This window comes from Leucoraja erinacea, chromosome 3, assembly GCF_028641065.1.
Source record: "Leucoraja erinacea ecotype New England chromosome 3, Leri_hhj_1, whole genome shotgun sequence".
In the NCBI taxonomy this organism is placed as follows: Eukaryota; Metazoa; Chordata; class Chondrichthyes; order Rajiformes; family Rajidae; genus Leucoraja; species Leucoraja erinaceus.
Window position 1 is genome coordinate 97,596,739 of NC_073379.1, and position 19,275 is coordinate 97,616,013.

General features: G+C 45.2%; 1 protein-coding gene across 1 annotated transcript in view; it reads left to right on the forward strand.

Annotated features, from left to right (window-relative positions):
* Nucleotides 1–19,275, forward strand: part of LOC129695863 (solute carrier organic anion transporter family member 3A1-like) — a 302,938-nt gene that overhangs the window by 8,896 nt on the left and 274,767 nt on the right. The gene's annotated exons all lie outside the window — the stretch shown is intronic.

Consider the following 19,275-nt stretch of genomic DNA (forward strand, 5'->3'; position numbering starts at 1 on the left):
TTTATGCTTACAAACAGTGTCCCACAGATATAGTCTTTGCCAACTCAACTATGATGATTTATGCATTTCACTTATACGTATACACTTTGCATCACGTCATATACTCTGTCATTATCTCATATCTCATATCAATACTCATTATCCAGGAGTGATAAGGACACAGACTTCCTATGGATAACAATAACACAGAGTTAGCTGCAACTGGCAATGCTACTAAGTCTGCGCTGAAATACTGTGGTCAATTCCTTCATGGGTGCAACAACATCTATGTAAGTTTCAGCTTGTCGGTTTCAGCCTGTCAAGACAAGTACGGTTTGCTTTAGATTTACTGCAGGGAGGAGATTGACTAGCTTTGGGCTTTTCTCATCGTCCATGACTTCTGTTAACGAGTGACTACAACTGAGGCAGTGAGCAGCAACGTTTGTCAGCACAACCACCTGTGTTCCAACGCCCAGCTCTGGGTGCAAACTGCACCCTGGTGCTCCCGACCCCAACCTCAACTCTGGCCCTGTCCGCCCGCACATCCTGCCCACCAACAACCGACCAGCGTTCCCTACCTTGACCTAGGCGGTGGCCACACAATTGGCCCACTCCCTGAGCCCTGACTCTGGTCTCAGTAGTTACCATATATGAATGCAGTTGTCACTTGAACATACCCGCTGGGACCTGGGCGATCAATGGGAAGTCACAGGCTTAGAAAAACGTACGCTCAATGTAAAGTTTTCAATTTGTGAAGAATAAACATGGTAGTTAACTAAAAAATAAAATCCTGGATTGCACCTGAAATATCACCTGCCCACACTCAAACATTAAAGTAAAACACTGCTGGAAATCTGAATTGCTCATCTTCATAAGTTATAGGAGCAGGATTAGGCCAACACTGCCTTAAAAATATCCATTGACAGCCTCCACAGCCTTCTGCAGCAATGAATTCCACAGATTCACCACCCTCTGACTAAAGAAATTCCTCCTCATCTCCTTCCTAAAGGAACGTCCTTTAATTCTGCGGCAATGACCTCTGGTCCTAGACAGTCTCACTAGTGCAGGAAACATTGGAAATGAGATGTATTTACTTTTCTTGTTACTATCCGTCTTCACTTTGCAGTACCATCACTTGCTGTCCTTTCATCTATTCTGTCCTTCACCCTTTTACAGAGTTTGTCTTTCACTTTTCCACCCCTCACCTCCCTCACCTTTCACTGCATCTTAAAACCTGTTTTGGTGAAAGATTTCCCAATTGAAATGAAAGGTCGTCAACTTGAAATGATAGCTCTGTTTCTCTCTTCGTTGGTGCTCCCTGACCTAGTTGGCATTTCTAGCATTGTCTGTTTTTAGTCCAGTGCTCTCCCAGAGGGTCTCTACATTCCATGTCTTATAGTTTTGAGGCCAAACAAAACTCAGAAACCTGCATCATGATGTCTTCACCCTTCCACCTCAATGTGGGCTGAGCCACACTGACACTGGGTTAAGTGATGGCTTGATATTAAAATCCTCATTTTCAAATACTTCCTTTGTACATCTCCAATAAACATCTCCACTCTTATGAAGCTCCAACTGCATTCCAAAATCCTGATGATGTGACCATCCCAGAATGTAACGTCTCCACTTTTTGTGACTGTGCCTTCAGCTGACCTGGCCCTGAGCTCTGAAATGTCATCTCCCAAAATCACCACCCTACCCTCTCCATCGCCACTTTTCCTGTCAGATGCTCTTTAATTTAGTTTAGCTTAGAGTTTAGAGATACGGAGCAGAAACAGGCCCTTTGGCCCATCAAGTCCGCACCGATTAGTAATCCCCACACATTAACACAGTCCTCCAGCACACACGAGGGACAATTTTACATATATACCAAGCCAATTAACCTACAAGCCTATACGTCTTGGCAGTGTGGGAGGAAACTGAAGATCTCGGAGAAAACCCACGCAGGTCACGTGGAGAACGTACAAACTATGTATCAACACCACCCATAGTCAGGATCGAACCCAGGTCTCTGGCGCTGTAAGGCAGCAACTCTACCGCTGTGCCACCGTGCCGCTCTTTGTCTAAGATTTTGATATAATACTTCATATTGTGACTCGGAGTTGTTTTTTATTTGATTTTGCAGCTAAGTTTTGCGAAGGAAAGTTTTGCTTTGGTCAAGGCAGTTTATAAATCAAAGTTGTCCAACTCAAGGAACTGCAGATGCTGGAATCTTGCTCGGAACACAGTGCTGGAGTATTTCAATGGTCAGGCAGCATCTCTGGATCACATCCTCCAGGGATGTTGCCTGACCCGCTGAATTACTCCATCACATTGGCTGCTTCCATTTGGAACACAATGTGCAATGTTTGCAGTTTATCTTCTGTGGATAGCATGGAGGTGCCGCAGGTAGTGAAGCACTTTCACAGTTCCAGAGACTGAATTTAATTGTGATCTCCAAAGCTGTCTGTGTGGAGTCTGCATGTTCACCCTGTGACCACATGGATTTAACATAGAACATAGAACAGTCCAGCATAGGAACGGGGCCTATCGCCCTCAATGTTTGTGTTGAACATGATGCCAAATCATCTGCCTGTACATGATCCATATTTCCTCTATTCCCTGCACTTTCATGTGCCTATCTAAAAGCCTTTTAAACACCACCATCGTATCTGCCTCCACAACCACCCCTGGCATTGCGTTCCAGGCCCGCACCACTCTGTGTAACAAAAAAACATGCCCTGCACATCTCCATTAAACTTTGCCCCCTTCACCTTATAGCTTTGTCCTCCAATATTGGCCATCTCAACCCTGGGGGGAAAAGGTTCTGACTGTCGACCTTATCTATGCCTCTCATAATTTTACATATTCATTTGTATTATTTTCTGTGTATAGTCCAGTTTCTTCCCACAAGTCAAGTCAAGTCAAGTCAAGTTTATTTGTCACATACACATACGAGATGTGCAGTGAAATGAAAGTGGCAATGCTCGCGGACTTTTGTGCAAAAGACAAACAACAAAACAAAGAAAAAAAATTATAAACACAATCATAACACACATATTCTTTTACATAATAAATAATGGAAGGAAAAACGTTCTGTAGAGTTAGTCCCTGGTGAGATAGGCGTTTACAGTCCGAATTGCCTCTGGGAAGAAACTCCTTCTCAACCTTTCCCGTTCTCACCGCATGGCAACGGAGGCATTTGCCTGACCGTAGCAACTGGAACAGTCTGTTGCAGGGGTGGAAGGGGTCTCCCATGATTTTAACAACAGCAAGAAGTGTTGGTTATTAGTTGATCTGGCAATGTAAATTGCCTCCAGAATACCGGGGGTAATAATAGGAACGTATGGGTATTAGGAAATGTAGTTTTAATGGGCATGTGGGAGAGAAGAGGTTATAAGGAACAAAGTGGAGGATTAGGTTTGAAGGAATTGCTTTGAGAGCTGACATGGACTCAGTGGACTGAATGGCCACTTTTAATGTTGTAAGGAATTATGAATAAGAAAATGAGACGTGAAGTGCAATACTATAACTCGGAGTTTGGTATTAGTTTGCTGTTGCAACTCGTGAATTTGTAAAACAAAATTACACGGAGGATTGAGAAAAGAAAGGGATTTCAATAGATTCCATAAAACATACAGATGTACCGTGTGTTGCTACAACTTTAGAAACAAGTGAGGCTTAAAGGTGGAAACCTTGCCTAGAGTTGTCTAGGAATCCCTAATTGTGACGAGCATCGAGGGAACGTGTTTTATAGTTCTGTTAATATTCTCCTGAAGAGCGCAGAAGTAAAATGTTGTGGCTTTGAATGTCTTCTGAAATTCTTCGAGCAGTCACGTAGATTACTAGATGATCTTTGATCAGGTCGTTCATTCACATGTTTGAATTGCTTGTAAAATTAATGATAAATTAAATTTAAATCCACGGTGGAAATAAGATGCATAAATAGAAGCAATTAGGTGTGGGACATACAATACTTTGGTTCTCCTTGTAGTCATGTTTTCACATTGAATAGTTTGTTTTATTAATTTTTGGGGATTTGGCTGTCGCTGGCAAGATTTTCTTTGCCCCTACATGTCTTAAAGTGAAGCGATGAGTCATCTTCATCAGTCATTGTGAGGAAGACATTCCCACATAGCTGCTAGTAAGGGAATTCCAGGATTTAGAACCAGTGATGATGAAGGATAGCCAGTACATTCCAAATCAGGATGGTGTGTGATTTGGAGGGGAACCTGCAGGTGGTGGTAGTATGATCTGTACGGATGCAGGTAGAGCACTTGTACAGGACAAACTGAAAACATTCTGAAAGGTCAGGCCAACTAAATAGATGTTTAAAAAATGAGGGTTGGAAGTCATATAATAGAAACATAGAAACATAAAAAATAGGTGCAGAAGTAGGCCATTCGGCCCTTCGAGCCTGCACTGCCATTCAATATGATCATGGCTGATCATCCAACTCAGTATCCCATCCCTGCCTTCTCTCCATACCCTCTGATCCCTTTAGCCACAAGGGCCACATCTAACTCCCTCTTAAATATAGCCAATGAACTGGCCTCAACTACCTTCTGTGGCAGAGAATTCCACAGATTCACCACTCTCTGTGTAAAAACTGATTTTCTCATCTCGGTCCTAAAAGACTTCCCTCTTATCCTTAAACTGTGACCCCTAGTTCTGGACTTCCTAATGAGGGGACAGTCAGTAGTAAATGTGCATGAAGATATGGGCAGTCTTTTATGAACATTAACTTGCTTGGTCAGGGTTGAAACAAAGTTCAGAGTGGGTTTGATGGATGCTATTGGGTGGGGAACACACACAACAGATCCTGCTGGACATATCTTCCATTAATTAAAAAAATAACATTCTCCTTATTCAGTTTTCCTCTCTGTGTTACTCATCAGCTCTGATGATTTAGAACTCACTAACGAGTTAAACACTTTTGGAGAAAACAATACCAAAGATGAGGAGACTTAAGGGCCTGTCCCACTTTCCCGAGTCCTCTGCCGAGTGTACAGTTTTGGTCTCCTAATTTGAGGAAGGACATCCTTGTGATTGAGGCAGTGCAGTGTAATTTCACGAGATTGATCCCTGGGATGGCGGGACTGTCATATGAGGAAAGATTGAAAAGACTAGGCTTGTATTCGCTGGAGTTTAGAAGGATGAGGGGGATCTTATAGAAACATATAAAATTATAAAAGTACTGGACAAGCTAGATGCAGGAAAAATGTTCCCAATGTTGGGTGAGTCCAGAACCAGGGGCCACAGTCATAGGATAAAGGGGAGGTCATTTAAGACTGAGGTGAGAAAAAACTTTTTCACCCAGAGAGTGGTGAATTTATGGAATTCCCTGCCACAGAGGGCAGTGGAGGCCAAGTCACTGGATGGATTTAAGAGAGAGTTAGGTAGAGCTCTAGGGGCTAGTGGAGTCAAGGGATATGGGGAGAAGGCAGGCACGGTTATTGATAGGGGACAATCAGCCATGATCACAATGAATGGCGGTGCTGGCTCGAAGGGCTGAATGGCCTCCTCCTGCACCTATTTTCTATGTCTATGTCTATGTCTTGAAAGAACCTTTAAAAAAAATCAATGTTTTTGTGATCTACGAACTCCTCCTCCTGACCATCTTTTTACTCGTGGACTTTTTTGTCATGCTGGAAAAAACGTCCCGATTTACCTGATGCCCGAGAACGCACGGCTGGCATAACGAGCCGCTACGATGCTTCCTACGGACTCGATACGGACATTCTATGAGTTTGAATCAAGGGGAAAACTCGGGAGAATTTGTAACCCGGGAAAGTGGGACGGGCCCTTTAAGGAAGCAGGGCCTGGCCATAATTATACTGTTGCCTTGATATAAATTCACAGACCTTCAGGTGTAGATCTGTCTGAAACTTTTCCTCCTTTTTTTACTGTAACCTCAGTAGTCTAGATCAATGAACACACTGGATGAGTTCTGTTGTGGCGTATTCTTTCATCTGTGTTTTGTAATTATATATTTCAGTTTATTCATTGGCACGCCATTCATCACACCGAAAGTCCAATTGTAAATGCTGAGGATGGTATTTTAAGGCACATTAGGCTGGGTCACCCAGCTTGCACCTCATGCTTGCCGGTCATAAGATCATAAGTGATAGGAGCAGAATTAGGCCATTCAGCCCATCTACTCCGCCATTCAATCATGGGTGATCTATCTTTCCCTCCTAACCCCATTCATTCTCCTGCCTTCTCCCCATTACCTCTAACACCTGTACTAAGTTTCTTATAGAAACATACAACATTCTTAAGGGGTTGGACAGGCTAGATGCAGGAAGATTGTTCCCGATGTTGGGGAAGTCCAGAACAAGGGGTCACAGTTTAAGGAGAAGGGGGAAATCTTTTAGGACCGAGATGAGAAAAACATTTTTCACACAGAGAGTGGTGAATCTCTGGAATTCTCTGCCACAGAAGGTAGTTGAGGCCAGTTCATTGGCTATATTTAAGAGGGAGTTAGATGTGGCCCTTGTGGCTAAAGGAATCAGGGGGTATGGAGAGAAGGCAGGTACAGGATACTGAGTTGAATGATCAGCCATGATCATATTGAATGGCGGTGCAGGCTCGAAGGGCCGAATGGCTTACTCCTGCACCTATTTTCTATGTTTCTACGTTTAATCACGAAACTATCCATCTCTGCGTTGAATATATCCACTGACTTGGCCTCCACAACCTTCTGTGGTAAATCATTCCACAGATTCACCACCCTCTGACTAAAGAAATTCCTCCTCATCTCCTTCCTAAACGAATGTCCTTTAATTCTGAGGCTGTGACCTCTAGCCCTAGATGCTCCCACGAGTGGAAGCATCCTCTCCACATCTACTCTATCCAAGCCTTTCACTATTCTGTACGTTTCAATTGGGTCCCCCCCCCCCGGCTCGATCCAATCGTCGACCCCCAACTACCCGCTGAACAAGCTGGATTTTGTCTGGTGCACAACCCACCAGATAGTCAAGCTGACCAATGACATCGAAGACAGTTTCGACAAGGGTCACAAGGTGGGCGTTCCACTGGTGGACCTCACCGCTGCCTACGATACAGTGCGGCACCAGGGCCTGATCTTGAAGCTCCTCCGCCCATTCCTGACCGCCATTTACTGCAGTTCCTTGCCAACATCGCAGTTTTAAACATAGAAACACTGAAAATAGGTGCAGGAGGAGGACATTCGGCCCTTCGAGCCAGTACCGCCATTCATTGTGATCATGGATGATCGTCCCCATCAATAACTCGTGCCTGCCTTCTCCCCTTTTCCCTTGACTCCACTAGACCCTAGAGCTCTATCTAACTCTCTCTTATATCCATCCAGTGATTTGGCCTCCACTGCCCTCTGTGGCAGGGAATTCCATAAATTCACAACTCTCTGGGTGAAAAGGTTTTTTCTCACCTCAGTCTTAAATGACCTCCCCTTTATTCTAAGACGGTGGCCCCTGGTTCTGGACTCGCCCAACATTGGGAATATTTTTCCTGCATCTAGCTTGTCCAGTCCTTGTACCCAAGACCAGCGATGGACAATCTAGCCGACTGCGATGCCGAAGAAACTGAGTCCCCCAAGGCTTGGTACTGGCCCCCTTACTCTTCAATCTCTATAACAGCGATCTGCCACTCACGACCTTGCACCAGTAAAGATACGCCGATGACCTGGCCCTACTGCACTCGGACAGGAGTTGGTCAATTTCAGCGGATATGGAACTTGTCGTGGGCTACCTTAAGATCTGGAGACTAAAACTGAGTGTGGCAAAAACCACCACAACGGCCTTTAACCTGAACAACAAGGAAACTCAACGCCAGCTAACCGTCACCCTCAATAATAATAATAATAATAATATATTTTATTGTCATTGCACATAAGTGCAACGAGATTTGGTATGCAGCTTCCATCCGATGTCATAACATAAATAACTAATAACATTTAGATACAGATAACCCGAGAACATGGTTTGTAAATGAACAGTAAAATAGTGAAAACAGTTCAAACAGACTAAAGTGCAGATGTGTCTGTGCAACGTGACCATCCGAGGGAGACAGTCCAGGGGGGGGATGGGGGGCATTCAGCAGGGCCGGTTCAGAGCCGCTATAGCTCTGGGGATGAAGCTGTTCCTGAGTCTGGAGGTTCTGGCGTAGAAGGCCTTGTAACGTCTGCCGGAGGGAAGTAGTTCGAACAGTCCGTTACACGGGTGTGAGGAGTCTTTATGCATGCTGATGGCCTTCCTGAGGCACCGTGTGTGGTAGATGCCCTCCAAGGCTGGTAGCTCTGTGTGGACGACGCGCTGAAGAGCTCTCCTCTCCGCCTCCGTGCAGCTGAGATACCACACATAGATGCCATGGGTCACCCCTACCCTATAACCCATTTCCTACATACCTCGGGGTAAAACTAGATTGGCAGCTGACCTACAAGCAACACATTGAAGCTCTCCGCGCTAAAGTCTCGGTGCGGAACAACCTCCTGCGTTGCTTGGCTGGATCGTCATGGGGCGCCAGGACATCTACTCTCTGAACCAGTGCTCTTGCACTCGTGTACAGCGCCGCTGAGTACGCCGCCCCAGCATGGCGCTGCAGCGCTCATACTAGCAAGCTAGACGCCATTACACCATGTGGATCATCACCAGCTGCCTACGTCCTACTGCGACGGATCTTCTGTCGGTGCTGGCAGGTATCGCACCCGCCAAACTTTGCAGAGAGTACTTCACCCACAGGCCGGAGTGCAAGGCCCCATCGCATGCCAAACATCCTCTGCACCACCTCGCTCAGGACTCACAGCAACTGGGACCTCGACGCCTGTCATCTCGTCGCCCCTTCTCCCGTCACGCAGTCGCCCTCTGCGGCTCCGGTTTCAACACACTAGGAGCATGGAGAACCAGCTGGCAACAGACTTTGTGACCCCCCTCAATTCACTGTTGCACCGAACACCACATCCCCACCCGGCACGGACCTGCCCCCGCAAAGAGTGGGTCACCCTGAACCGGCTCCGTACAGGGGTCAGCCGGTTCAACGCCAACATGCATCGTTGGGGGGCTGCGTTCATCAGCAGCCTGCGTGTGTGGAGCAGACCATCAAACAGTGCAGCAGCACGTCATTTCCGACTGCGCTGTCTTCCGCCCCCCCGGTGGAGGGGTAGACCTCACGACCCTCGACAACAGGACAATGAACTGGCTACAGCGCCGGGAGGGCCACATAACCTCTGCTGCCTCAAACACAAGAAGAAGAAGCAGGTCCCCCCTCATTCTTCTAAACTCCAGCGAGGACAGGCCCAGTGTCGACAATCACTCATCATGGGTTAACCAACTCATTCCTAGGATCATGCTGTCGTAGTATCTAGTGGCTGCACTAACCTTTTGTAGCCACAAGGCACCTTTTTCGTTGTCAGAAGGCATCCTCACCCTTTCCAAATGATGCTGATGAGCTGTGCATGTAGGAAAACTATTAAAAAAAGAGTGAGTAAAAATAATATAGTCGAGATAAAACAGAACATTTATTGATACACTTGTGAAACTGATGTTAGTTAGTTAAAAAATCACAAATTTGTAACGAAATAAATAAAACTACACAAAAATAATTATCTGATCTTAGCTTTCAAATGAAGGTTGGTGATCCATATCATGGAATGTTAGATGATTGGAGTGAAAGTGATGGTGAAAGACAGTATAACCAGTTTCTCAGCTCAGCTATGGAGGGGATGCCCCTAGACTCAATGGTTAGTGCAGTGACATAGGGAGAGGTCAGATGTATTGTATTGTATATTGTATTGTATTGTATATCTTTATTGTCATTTCCTGAGTATTCGCATACCCAGAGGAAACAAAAAAAAGTTGCTCAACCAGTGCCATTCAGTGTGCAGCAGCGTGTTAAAAAATACGTATCATGATCAAATTTTTTTGTACTTTTTTTCAGGCGTCCAACCGGCAGCGGTTTTAATGGCTCTGTTGGTGTGTCTTGTGTGGGGGGTTTGTGAGGGGGGAAAGGGGGGGGCGAAGCGCTTTCGTCTTATAGCCTGTATTTAATCTCTAAGGCGGAGAGGAGAAGCTTTTTCGCCATGTCACGGCTCCCTCCAGCAGCCTTCGTCATTTCAACTTTTTTGTTTTTTTTGAAAATGTGTGTTTTAAATTTTGGTGTGTCATTGTCAGTGGTACAAAGTACAGAGACAACGAAGAGGCGTTTCCACACATGGAACACCATGGATGGGTGCGGCCTTTCCCGGAGTCGGGCCTGGAGTTTCAGCAGCGGGTACAACGTGGACTTTTCATCGCGGTGCAGGCGAGCCCTTGCCGGGGTCACCAGAAGGGAGTGCACCAATCGCAGGCCCGTGGGCTGTTACAGCCTGAAGCCACGGCCTGCGGAGCTTCTAGCCGCGAGCGCAGCGTCCGGTGCCTGGGACCCCTCGCTAGGGATCGCTGGAGAAGAGCTCCGACTGCCGTCCCGCGGCCGATAACATCCTGAAGCCGTGGTCTGTGGAGCTTCTAGCCGCAGGAGAGACGTGGACTTAACATCCGAAGCAGGATTCCTCGCCGGGGACAGCCAGGGAAGATTTCTGACCGCCGGCCTGCGGCCTGCAACATCCTGAAGCCGTGGTCTCCGGCAGGGAAGTGCCGATTCGGGACTTACCATCCCGACGAGGGGGCCTGTACATCTGGCTGCCCACAGCGGCGACTGCGGAGGTTTATGGCCCCGATCACGGGGGAGCAATGGAGGAGGAATGACTGTACTTTGCACCTTCCACCACAGTGAAGAATGTTGGTGTTAAATTTTATTGTGTATTGTGTGTTCTTTTTTGATTGTACCGCTGCTGGCAAATTCATTTCACTGCACTTTATTGTGTATGTGATGAATATAACTGATTGATTGGACTACATGAGTCCAGACGTTGCCTAATAACCACTGATGAAGAACTGGTGGCCAGCTCTAGTTTGTGTATCAGTACATTTTGGTCTAGAATTATCTAATTAGTGCTCCAACAGGCAGGCATTTGAGACACTGCTGGAAGAAGCTGGGATTCTATAATATGTATGTATTATACCTGTTGCATTGTATTTCCTGTTTAGTACAGTGGTGATGATGGGAAAGTGCTATTGAACAAAACTTAGTTTGAACTAAGTTGGAACTGTAAGAAATAGCAAAATTGTTTTGTGATTTCTTGAAATACAAAATTTCAAAAATATATGCTCTGGGAAGGGAAATATATTTGTTTCAGTAAAAGTCAAAACAAATCAGAATTATCAACCACACCTCAATGCCTGTTTTAATTTTTTTTAATATAAGCGAGTGTTGATGTATCATTGATCTATCTGCTGTGAGGAATGAGAATGTTTTGCCAATGGCATCATTCAGCTTGTTCACTGGCACACAGGCTTAGAAGGCATCCAGGGAATTGAATTGACAATAGCAATTGCAATCATTTGTCCCTGTCTTCTCAACCTTGAGGTAGTACCATACAACAAACTGGGGGTTATTAATAGGCCCAGAAAGAAAAATGGCATCTGCAACATTTCTCTTTCACCCACATGGAGTATCTGATCCAATACTGTCTGTCTGTCTGTCTGTCTGAATGTCTGTCTGTCTGTCTGTCTGTCTGTCTGTCTGTCTGTCTGTCTGTCTGTCTGTCTGTCTGTCTGTCTGTCTGTCTGTCGTTTTGAAACTATGAAAAATAGTTCATCATAGTTTCAATGATGATTGAAATTGAATCATGAATTTCAATTTCATGAATGAAATTGAATCCGTTAATTGATTAATTTGATTCATCAATTCATGATTCAAACACACACAGAAAGTAAAACAAGTCCATGGTAGTGCAAGAAGTGGTCCCTAGTATTCCGTTACCGAGTTAGGATGAGGGTTAGTTCAAGATCCTGACAGCTGCTGGAAAGTAGCTTTTTATGATCGTGGTGGTATGTGACTTCAGGCTTCTGTACCTACTTCCCAACAGCAGAAGCCAGAAGAAGGCATTCAACTATCTTTCACCGATCCTTGATAGGTACTACCCTCTTGAAACATTGTCCTGATGGATTGAATGTCATCACCTCCTACAAGGCGAAATCAGGAGCCGCCTGGACCTGATGGTATACCCGGTCGTGTTCTAAAAACCTGTGCGGACCAACTGGCTGGAGTTTTTACGGACATCTTCAACCTCTCACTTCTGAGGTCTGAGGTTCCCATCTGGTTTAAAAGGGCATCTATAATACCGGTACCCAAGAAGAGCAAGGTGACATGCCTCAACGACTATTGACCAGTGGCACTAACGCCAGTGGTGATGAAGTGCTTTGAGAGGTTGATTATGGCGTGACAAGACAAGAACATTTACCCACTGCAGTTCGATTACCGCCATAACAGATCAATGGTGGATGTGATCTCGCTGGCCCTCCACTCTGCTCTGGACCACTTGGACAACAAAAACTTATATGTCAGGCTGTTATTCATTGACTACAGATCGGCATTTAATACAATCATCCCCATCAAGCTGGTTACCAAGCTCTCAGATCTGGGTCTCTGCGTATCCCTCTGCAATTGGATCCTCGACTTCCTCATCCACGGACCACAGTCTGTCCGTATTGGTGGAAATGTGTCATCCTCGATAACTGGAGCACCTTAAGGCTGCGTGCTCAGCCCTCTGCTTTACTCACTCTATACTCATTACTGTGTGGCCCTTGTGGCAAAAGGGATCAGGGGGTATGGAGAGAAGGCAGGTACAGGATACTGAGTTGGATGATCAGCCATGATCATATTGAATGGCGGTGCAGGCTTGAGATGTTAATGCCCAGAAATTTGAAGCTGCTAACTCACTCCACCACTAACCCATCAATGAAAACTGGAACGTGGTCTTTCAAAGAAAATTGGGGTAGAAGTGACGAAAACATTTCCCACAAATTATCGGAACCTTTCATGGTTATGCAGGTTACACGGGCTGCTCTGAAATCTAATATTCATGATATTTTTATTTGTTCATAGTGATGCAAATAAGCTGACTAGTTTCCTTTTGATAGTGTTTTTAAAGGAATAACACTCTTTTTTGATTGGAACAGTGACTTTTATGTGAACTCCTCAGAGAAATAAGGGAAGTGTTCTTGCATAACAATTCAAATGTAGTAAAGATCTTAGAATCATTTCCTGATTCTGAATTTTTATTTAACTTTGAATGGTCTCTTAACTGAGATTACTGACTTTTTTTTAAGTAATTGTGAAATGGAATCATTTTATGTAAGTTCCCAGACTCTTGACAGCCTGTTAACTGAGTCGCTGAGGGATGGATGGTTACACTGTCATGCTCCACCTTCCAATACTCACTATGCACAATGTGTGCACCTATGCACAGACACCAAAATACAAATTCTGTTCAGTGTCCTTCCAAAAGTGGTTGCATTTAAATTCCTAGTTCATGATAACCCCCTTTAGGCCCCAGAAACTCAAGATTCCTCTTTATATGCCTGATGTTTGATACCTGAAACAATTGCAGTCTGTACACCCTCTATTATACTTGTAGAATAATTGACTTACTGATAAAATAATGGTGACATTGGGAGTGCTTGTCATTTGTTGTTGATGTGGGTGCTTGCATCTTATAGAGTCATAGAGTGATACAGTGTGGAAACTGGCCCTTCGGCCCAACTTGCCGGCCAACATGTCCCAGCTACATTAGTCCCACCTGCCTGCTTTTGGTCCATATCCCTCCAAACCTGTCCCTATGTCAATAGTCAATAGTCAATAGTCTATTTAATTGTCATTTGGACCCCTGGAGGTCCAAATGAAATGCCGTTTCTGCAGCCATACATTACACACAAATAGACCCCAGACACAACATAATTTACAATTTTACACACCTCAATACATCCATCACATAGCTGTGATTTCCAAGGCCAAAAAAAAAACTCATCTCTCCACTGCACTCACCCCCCCCCCAACATCCTTGTCAGAGTCAAAGTCAAAGCCCCCAACATCTGGCGATGGCAATTGTCCCAGACGGCCATTAAAATGCCACGCCGGGTGTCTGCGAGGTCGCACACCGGGTCTTGGTGTCAATAGAGCCCCCTGGCGTGAAGCTCGCCAGAGTCCCGCGGCCATTCCAAGCCACCTGCGGGGCAGTGATGTTAGGCCCTGCTCCAGGAGCTCTTCAACCCCGCAACTCGGGCGGGAGAAGTCGCCGTTGCAGGAGCCCCGAAAAGCGGTCCCCCTCCAGGGACCCGCGGGCTCCCGGTGCCGCCGTCCACAGACCTGCCGTTGGAGCCTCCGACTCTCCGGTAGCAGCAGCAGCAGCAGCAGCAGCAGCAGCGCTCCTCCACCGCTCCACCCACTCCGGACTCGGCCATCCCCGCGACGTTGACGGTGAGTCGGCACCTGAGTCCCCGGCTTCTTCCTGTTGGAGGCCGCTCCTCGTTGCGGCCTCAACGACAACTGAGACCCGACGAAAAAAAGGTCGGGTCTCCAGTGCAGGGAGAAATTTAAAAGTTTCCCCCCCCTCCCACACACACACCCCAACATAAAATAACAAAAACTACATATAAACATAGACAAAAAATAATAAAAACGCGGACAGGCTGCAGAGGCCGCTGCTGACCAGAGTCGCGCCGCCTACCGGTAAGTTTCTATGTAACAGTTTCTTAAATGTTGGGACAGTCCCTGCCTCAACTATCTTCTCTGGCAGCTTGTTCCACATACAGACCACCCTTTGTGTGAAAAAGTTACCCCTCAGATTCCTATTAAATCTTTTCTCCTTCACCTTAAATCTATATCCTCTGGCCCTCGATTCACTTACTCAAAGAGACTCAATCTACCTGATCTATTTCTCTCATGATTTTATACACCTCAATAAGATAGCCCCTTATCCTCCTCCTTTCCAAGGAATAGAGTCCCAGTCGACTCAACCTCTCCCTAGAGCTCACACCCTCTAGCCCTGGCAACATCCTTGTAAATCTTCTCTGTACCCGTTCTAGCTTTACAACATCTTTCCTATAACATGGTGCCCAGAACTGAACACAATACTCTAAATGTGGCCTCGCCAATGTCTTATACAACTGCAACATGACCTCCCAACTTCTATACTCAATAAATACTCTGACTGATGAAGGCCAATGTGCCAAATGTCTTTATGACTACCCTATCTATCTGCGACTCCACCTTCAAGGAACCATGAACTTGCACCTACTAGATCTCTCTGCTCCACAACACTCCCCAGAGCTCTACCATTCACTGTGGGGGTCTTGCCCATGTTAGACTTCCCAAAAAGCAACACCTCACATTTCTCTATATTAAATTCCATCAACCATTCCTCAGCCCACCTGGCCAATCGATCAAGATCCTGCTGCAATTTTACACAACTATCTTCACCATCTGCAAAACCACCCACTTTTGTGTAGAAACATAGAAATTATGTGCAGGAGTAGGCCATTCGGCCCTTCGAGCCTGCACCGCCATTCAATATGATCATGGCTGATCATCCAACTCAGTATCCCGTACCTGCCTTCTCTCCATACCCCCTGATCCCCTTAGCCAGAAGGGCCACATCTAACTCCCTCTTAAATATAGCTGTCTGTATCATCTGCAAACTTGCTAATCTTGCCGTGTATGTTCTCATCCAAATCATTGATGTAGACAACAAACAGTAACGGGCCCAGCATTGAAGCCTGAGGCACACCACTCATCACAAGCCTACAGTCCAAGAAGCAACCTTCTGCCATCACTCTCAGCTTCCTTCCATGAAGTCAATTTTCTATCCATTCAGCTATCCTTGGATCCTATGCAATCAAAACTTCCAGAGCTGCCTACCATGTCGAATGCTTTGCTGAAGTCCATATATACAACATCTCAGCTCTGCCCTCATCGACCTTTTTGGTCACGTCTTCAAAATACTCAATCAGATTTGTGAGACATGACTAACCATGTAAAAACCCATGCTGATTATCCTTAATCAGCCCTTGCCCATCCAAATGCCTGTGTAACCTATTCCTCAGAATACTCTCCAGTAACTTTCCAACTACAGATGTTAAATTCACTGGCCTATATTTCCCAGCATTTTCCCGTCAGCACTTCTTGAATAGAGGCACAACATTTGTCACCCTCTAGTCTTCCGGCACCTCTCGTGTGTTCAAAGACGACTTGACCCACGCCTCTGGCAATCTCCTCTCTGGCTTCCCACAATGACCTCGGATATATTTGATCAGGCCCTGGATCTTCTACATCTAGTTTTGTAGAATTCGTGTAGTTGAGAAAACAGTAATTTTAATGCACTTTCATCCGTTTCAAATGTCAATATGGCTCTGGCGTCTTTAGTCTAGGATACAGAATCCATTTCATAGAGGCAGGTAAAAGCTCCAGCCTCACTATGTTTTATGTGGTACAACTCTGAAATTACCAATAGAACAATTGTATTCTATCCTGTCAAATATTACCATTCTTCTTGGTCAAGCATTGAGGTTGTAACTCTTAGCAATTGTAAACAACAGCGTAACTAGAGTACTAAATAAATGCTACTTATCTAATACAAAATCCCTTTGTATGAAATCCAGGAATTTTTTGCACACCTTTTGGGAGCATCTGATCATTGTGGGACGACAGATGGCACAATGGGCTAAGTGTTCGGCTGGCGACCGGAAGGTAGCCGGTTCGAATCCCGCTTGGAGTGCATACTGTCGTTGTGTCCTTGGGGCAAGGCACTTCACCCACCTTTGCCTGTGTGTAAATGTAATGTAATTATGTGAAGCACTTTGGGGTCAATGCAAGTTGACTAAAAATGTGCTATATAAATAAGATTATTATTATTATTATTATTATCCCAACCCTAATTCAACTGAGAATGAGTAGAGTTAACTATATATAACAGAGAAGTGATAGATTTTTAAAATGTTGGTTCACAGCCTGATAGCTTTGGTGTAATGACTCTTCATTATGGCCAAGAGTAGAGAATGGTCATATGTTGCCCATTGGTACCAGACAGTTGCCGAGTGAGTGCGGGGGGCAGAGTTGACACCAAAGTCACTGGAGGGCAATGCTGTTTTTTTGACGATACAATTGGTCGGCATATCGGCACCTCTAAAATGTTGAAAATTAAATTTTAATTTGGTTTTACACGTTTTAGTCATTAGTTTATAAAATTAGAAGTTGATTGGTCACAAAATCAAAACAGAAGAAGGTGTAAAAACATTGTTGATGAATGTAGCTTAATTTTCAATTGATGTGCATACCAGCATCATTTGCTCACAGCCTTCAGAGAATATTTCCTCTTCACATTGCAGTCATTTTGCAAACTCTTGTCATCAGCTGGTTTCAATGTTTTCTTCTCTTTATTCTGTGAATGGTATTTTGCAGCAGAGTTCTTACCCTCTATTTGACCATAGTTTAGTACAGTATCAATCATTTCCCTTATCTCATTGTATTTATTCGGTTAACTCATATTACATATTGACAGCAGCTCCATGTCATAGATTGAAACGGGGTGCCCTCATCTTTTGATTTACTTTGGCTACAAAAATGTGATGGTAGCAGTTTGTTTTTCTATATGATTATATCTCTGGTATTACTCTACTGGTCACTTCATCATTCTAAGTAAAAAGGGATGTAATGCTGAGGCTCTATAAGGCGCTAGTCAGGCCGCAGTTGGAATAGTGTGAGCAATTTTGGGCACCATATCCGAGGAAGGATGTGCTGGCTCTGGAGAGGGTCAGGAGGAGGTTTACGAGAATGATCCCAGGAATGAGTAGGTTAACATATGATGGGCATTTGACGGCACTGGGCCTGTACTCGCTGGAGTTTAGAAGGATGAGGGGAAGGGGGAGACACCTCATTGAAACATACAGAATAGTGAAAGGCTTGGATAGGGTGGATGGGGAGAGGATGTTTCCACTAGTAGGAGAGTTATAGTCTCAGAAATAAAGGACATTATTTTAGGAAGGAGATGAGGAGGAATTTCTTTAATCAGAGGGTGGTGAATCTGTGAACATCGTTGCCACAGAAGGCCATCAGTGGATATATTTAAGGCAGAAATAAATAGATTCTTGATTGATACAGGTGTCAGAGGATATGGGGCTAGGAGGGAGAGATAGATCAGCCATGATTGAATGGCGGAGTGGATTTGATGGCCTAATTCTGCTCCTATCACTTATGATTTTATGAAGTTCACACCATTGGCTAATTGTTTGTTGGTTCTTTGTCAATTGGCAGTAAAAAGATATAAATAGTTAATTGGGTTCCTCTTTATCAAGGCAGCTTTTCTTATGTTGCAAGATATCTTTGTTGAATCAATTGTATATGGGTGAAAATAGTCAAAAGAAATAAAGTCAGGTGGAGGAGGGAAGGGTAGAGATAGTGGAAGAGGCTGGGAGGTGATAAATTAAGATAAATTAAGGCTGCAGTTTTACATTTGGGAAGGTGAAAGGAAGATGGCATCAGTGGGAGGGGACGGCTGAGCATTGGCAGGTGGGCAGGCTGGCATGGCATGGGTATGCAGTGGGAGGAGATGTGATTGTGAGGAATTAAAATGGCTTACAACCAGGAGAGCCATTTAAACATAGTGGATCTGGATTTGTTTAATTCCTCTTTCCATTCCTTCATTGACCTGCCTGTCCCTGGCCCACACCACAGCCAGGGAGCATCATCTTATATTCTGCTGGTGCAACCCAATAACGTGAACTTTTAATTCCACAGTTTCAGGTAGCCTGAACCCCCTCACTCCCTTTCTCTTTCTTCCTATCGAGCCTGGTCTTCTCACACACCCTCTGTCCACTATAGGCCCCGAGTGCCCTATCACTTGATTCCTTCGCCTTTCCTAATGTACCCCATCTGCCCATTACCCATGCACTCCTCACCAGATCCCCTTTCCCCCACCCCACCGATCACCCACACTCCCCTCCCCACCCATCACCCAACCCCCTCGCCCCACCATTCAACCACACTCCACCCATCACCCACACCCCCCCCCCCCCGCCCTGCCCATCACCCACACTTCCCTCCCCACCCATCACCCACATCCTGTTGGCCCACCATTCAACCACACCCCACCCATCACCCACACTCCACCCATCACCCACACACTCCTCTCAACAGATTCCATTTCACCCATCTCAATGCTCATCTCATCTTCTATTAGTTCCCATCTGCCACAATCCTTTTGTATTCAGTTCCAATTTGCACTTTCCTATCAGATTCCAGAATTTGCAGCCCTTAGTCACTCATCACCTCCCAGTCTCTGACACCATCTCTATTCTTCCCTCCCCCACGCCTTATCTGTTTATCAGGCTCTTCTCACCTGTAACCATTTATTGCTTGCCAGCTTTTTCCCCATCCCTCTACTCCACCTCTTTATACTGACTATTT